We start from the raw sequence: 5,643 nt of genomic DNA on the forward strand, positions 1-5,643 counted from the left end.
ATTATTTTAGTAATATAGTTTGAAGGCAACATTTTCTTGAATTTTTAAGTACTTTCGTTTGGTAAGGAAAAAAATATACTTTAGGGGGGGTAAAATTTTGTTTCTGCCCTTATCATGCGAACGCGACTTCAAAGCTTAAAAAGACATAAGAACGAAAAGTGAAGCTTCTCAAGACAAAAATAATGACATATCAATTTTAAAAATCGGCCGTCAAATAACCAAGTTACAACGAAAAAACCATTTCGGCTGTATTTCGGAGGGTTAAAAAAAAAAAAAAAAAATTTTTCCAGAACCCTCTCAACATAATCTTTAAATTTAGGGGCGGACATTAGCAACTTTTTTTTTTTGTATGGGGACCGACCCAGTCTAATAAGCATTCTACTTTTTGGTTGTTTGTGTTTCCGACAGGGTAGGAGTATGATGTATTGTGGAACGATTTTCCGTCATCCCTTGTCAAATTTGGTTTGGAGACAAACCGGTTTCGGCGTTGTGCCATCTTCAGTGTCATTTTTCGTTCTCTCCAAATTTGGCAAGGGATGACGGAAAATCGTTCCACAATACATCATAAGCATTCTACTTGGGAGTAGAGTACAAAGCAAAGAGGTCTTGCAAGCGTAGAAGAGACAAATGTAATTCTGCAACCCTTTAATACATATACGTATGAACACATGTATGCATAATACGCGAAAACTTTTTGAAGTGAAACAACAATTAGAAAAAGACCAATCCAAGAATAAAAGTATTTAAAAGTGAGTACGTACATAGACAAAGAAAAGGATGAAGGCAAAAGTAAAAATAAAAACAAAAACAAAGTTGCGCAGATAAAGGCAAAAATGAAGACCAAGATAAATTTAAACACTTTACTTATATGAGGGCAAAGGTGAAGGGGAATATGTATATAAAGAATATGATAAACATAAAAATAAAAACAAAGATAAATATAAAGAAAAAGATGAGGATGAGGATACCGATAAAAGTATAGATGAAGATAGAGGAAGAAAGATTAAAATAAAGGTAGTTGTAGAAAAAAGGATATAGATAGAGGTACAGAGACTCAACTATTTCGGGATTTTAGAGATTTTCGGGATTCTCGGGACTTATCTATATAATAATCGATATTTTGTCGGTTTTGTGATCGATATTTTTATCGATTTTGTTATCGAAATTTTTATCGATATTGTTATTGATTTTTCTATCGATATTTTCGGAACTTATCGATATAATGATCGATATTTTTATCGATTTTGTTATCGATATTTTTTATCGATTTTGTTATCGATATTTTGATTGATTTTGTTATAGATTTTGTAATCGATTTTGTTATCGACGTTGTTATCGATTTTACTAGTTTTGTTATCGATATTTTTATCGATTTTGCTATCGATTTTGTTTTCGATATTTTGATCGATTTTGTCATCAATATTTTTATCGGTTCTGTTACCGATATTTTTAATCGATTTTGCTATCGATATTGTTATCGCTTTTGTTATCGATATTTTTATCGGTTTTATTATCGATATTTTATCGATTTTGCTATCGATGTTGATATCGATATTTACATCGATTTTTTTGTCGATTTTGCTATCGATAATATTATCGCTTTTTTTATCGATATTTTTTTTACGTGTGTTTCTCGTTTTTGACTTGGATATGCTCTTAACCATACCACGTGTTCTACGTTTAAATTTAGCGGCTGTATCTCCGATACGGACTGCAGACCAAGACGAAGGCGCATGACTGTTCCTGTTTTTAATATTCGTAATATTTTTCCAGCAATTTTTTTTTTGTTATTTTTATATTAAGATATCGTCTAAGCTTTAACCTAAACCGTGCAAATCACAGTTTCAAACTTTATATAAAATTTAGGAAAATTAAACAAATTTTCATCAAAATTTCAACTTCTTATTCTGATTTTTTAGAAAATTCAGGGGCTAATTTTGCGGGTTTTTTAATATAACAAGCGCAATCTTGAAAACTTGCGTTGATATTTTGAAATTTTGTTGCTAACGGTCTCCCGCGTATTATTTCATAAGGTATTGACACTTACCCCAAAAAAAAATTCTCAAAAATCAACGCGATTTTTTAGCCGTTTGAAACTTGCACTTCATTAGACTAAAATTGTATGGTATATAAAACTGCATCCCCAAAAATTTTCTAAAAATTCAGAATAAAAAGTTGAAATTTTGATGAAAATTTGTTGAATTTTCCTAAATTTTTTATAGAGTTTGAAACTGTGATTTACACGGTTTTGGTTAAAGATTAGACGATATTTTTATATAAAAATAACAAAAAAAAATTTAGCTCGAAAAACACTATTAAAGTATTAATGCATATGAATAAGGAACCTATAATAAATCTTTAAAATGATAATTTCTTTTAAAAAAGTATATTCATGTATATGTATAACCAAATTTTTACAATAACTATAATTCGCTTTTCAGGAATGAGTACAAACGAGTTTATAAGTCGATGCTCAGAGGCTGTTTGCGACGACCGCAGCGCAACAACAAAAATTTGCCATCTAATTGCGTCGACTGCGAAGACACTCGGAAGTACGTAAAAACATCCATCGAGTTATATCATCACTTTTCAACTCCGTCGCTAAATCGACGTTGGATTTGTAATGACTGCGAATCAGAAAATAGTTCCGTTACGTGGCACTGCATTATCTGCGACACTGTGAGCTATTTGGCACCCATTTACAAAGAAAAAATTCTAAACCGAGAACACAGTCAATATAGGCAGGGCAAAACAACGCAACCAATTGCTGCAGAAAGTAAAAAGAAAAAAGTCCCAAAATCTTCTAACTGCTTACGTAGAACTCAAAGCCTCACTACAGACAAATCGTTCTCTTGCCGCAGTTGCCATATTTGCTTCGTAAACAATTGCAAAGACATTTTCAATCTACCGGACAACTGTATGCTAAAATGCAATAAAAAGGCAAATAACATACCTGGTGAGATAAATTATATAATTTTCGTTCAAGCATTTCCTAGTTTTTTTTAAGATGTTATCCCTTTTGGGTTCCAATGTACATTTGGCTAGTTTACTGGAAGAATGTCATAACTAAAAAAATGGGAGAAAAACGGCTTTGAAGTTTTTAGTAAGGGTTTCCCCCTAAACCGGAAAATAAAAAATGTAGCATATGTATAGGTATTGACAATAAAATACTCGAATCAAGCATATTTCGGATTTAGCATGGCAAAAAATTTGTTTAAGATTAATTTAAATCATATTTTTATTTTTACAACACAAAAATATGTAGAATCAGGACTCAGCCAAAATCGTTTAGGCGGTTCTAGCGCTAAACCAGAAGAAGAAGAATCAGATGATAAATTTGGTTGTATATTTACGTTATTTTTATTCAGTAAAAATCCAAAAAATATATCGTCACCTGAAATGCAAAAAGACGTAACAACATCGTAACTGAAATGGAAAAAAGTCGTGACTAAAAAGTTTTTTTTTGGTGACAGGTAATAAGATCAACGGAAATAAGGTCAATTCACTTTATTTCCCACCCTGGTGCGAAATAAAGACAATTGACATTATTACCTTTTTAAAAACGAAATAAAATCCATTGACATTATTTCTCTTTCAAACATTAAATTTGCTTAGCTTCGCGGCGGCCCGCGTCAGCGCGCCAAACCGCGCGCGCCGCGCTCTCGCTCGCGCCCCGCGTACCCAGTGCGACCAGCGCGCACACCACGTCACGCTACGCCGGCACTTTTGTAAACAACATTACATTTCAATACATTTTTGTGAAATCCTTTGCGTGCACTTCTTTTTCTCAACTAAAATTTTCTAATTTATTCTATTCAACTGGTTTATCTTATTTTATCATTGAACTTTTGTTTAGAAAATGTAGCTTTATTTTATTGCTAAATGTGAATGATTAAAAGAAATGACACCTTTTTTGGCACTTTTATTTTTCTATTTGGCACATTTTGGCACTTTTTTATCCCCAATATGGCACCTCATAACTAAGGATAGTTGCCAGCCCTGATTGGAAGATTTCTGCTGTGTTTTGGGGCAACAACTTGTCTGCAGTAAAAAAGCATAGAATTTGTGTTTCAAAAGTGTGTGAAAACTAATCAATTAACGTCTATGATATCGGTTCCGATATTAAATAATCAATAATTGTTTATACCCGCATTTTGGCACATTGGCTCGTTGAATGTGCCATTTAATAAATAGTGTCGTCATTCTCCTTAGCTGCTTTTAAATGATGTCGTCACAAATTGCTGGCGGAGACATGCATACAGTGTAAGAAAATTCTTTTTCTATAATTGTTTCCTTATAGAAAGGTTGGTTTCTTTTCCACCTTAGACATTCCGAATTCGTTCAAAATATGCTAATTTAAAACACAGAATTCTTTCAGTGTTCCTCCGGGGTTTTTGGACATGGACTGTTTCTTCAATTTAATAGTATTCGCTTTATTTTTGTGGAAACGAAACATGTTTTGCAAGTTATGGATCATTTCTACACTCTTTCTTCAAATATTTCTCGTATTCCAGCTGTGCGCAGGCGTTTAGTTTTTAGCATTGTGTTTTTACATATTCGTAATTTAAATTTTTTTAATAAAATCAAATGGTGGTAGTTCATGATTGTGTGTGGATTAATATCACAACACTGAGGATTTGGCAATAACCTTTTTCATCTATTAAAAAACAACACTTACGGGGCAATGTTTATTGTAAGAACAACATTTTTTTCTATGAATCGACATACTTTAAGCATTGTTGACGCTATTTCCACTTGAATGAGGAAATAACGTCAATGACTTTATTTCCAAATTTTTGTTGGCTTTATTTCGCTTTAGAAAAGGTAATAATGTCAATTGACCTTATTTCCATTGACCTTATTACCTGTCACCTTTTTTTTCATTGAATGATGTGGGAGTTGTAATTCGATGAAATCCATCATATCAATCAGAAACTAAATTTTTAATTTTTTATTAGTTACAACTTTTTGAATTTCAGCGACGATGTTTATTACGTCTTTTTGCATTTCAGGTGGCGATATGGGATAATCCATCGTCACGAGAGGGACATTTGTTCAGCAAAAATTGCTTTTCTTTTTTAAATTAAAGTATAAGGTACCCAGCGAATCTACATTTAGATACTTCAAAAAGTAATAATTTTGTAAACACTTGATTTTGCAGAGCTTTCTATATTCAAATACATTCTCGTATTCAGTTACTTTTCTAATGTTGCAGTTTTGAATGCACAGTGTAAGAAAATAATATAACTAAATATTTTATTCGAAAATACGTTGTTTTGGGGTATTAGTATTGATTCATCAAGCATTCCGTGTGCAATAAGTAACTTGATAATTGGACACAAGAGTTCACTTACTAACACTTACCTAATGTGACCAACTATTTCATAGCTCAAAGAAGTACAGAAACTGAAAACCAAAAATAGTATAAAAGTTATGAGAAAATGGTAAAACCAGAAAACGCAAAAACGGTAACAGTGTACCAATTCAGCAAATAAATTTTATTAATTAAAAATCTATACTTAATTATTATTCTAAAATAAGGCGCTCATTCCCCGCGATCTACTAATCGTACAGAGACAAGTCACATATGGGTGTCTCCAGCGGAAGGTCCACCACGACAAAAAAAATAAAAGTTTTATATCT

The 5,643-nt window shown here is 32.1% G+C and overlaps 1 protein-coding gene across 1 annotated transcript in view; it reads left to right on the forward strand.

The window, feature by feature from the left end:
* The first annotated feature begins 2,874 nt into the window (after positions 1–2,874).
* The window catches only part of LOC118734174 (calpain-D), a 145,661-nt gene continuing 142,892 nt past the window's right edge, over positions 2,875–5,643 (forward strand). The window contains exon 1 of the mRNA XM_036463894.1: positions 2,875–2,956. The gene's annotated coding sequence lies outside the window, so the exon portion shown is untranslated. The remainder of the gene's footprint in view (positions 2,957–5,643) is intronic.

The sequence above is a fragment of the Rhagoletis pomonella genome, unplaced genomic scaffold (assembly GCF_013731165.1).
Source record: "Rhagoletis pomonella isolate Grant_MI unplaced genomic scaffold, Rhpom_1.0 Rhpom_scaffold_00002, whole genome shotgun sequence".
Taxonomy (NCBI): domain Eukaryota; kingdom Metazoa; phylum Arthropoda; class Insecta; order Diptera; family Tephritidae; genus Rhagoletis; species Rhagoletis pomonella.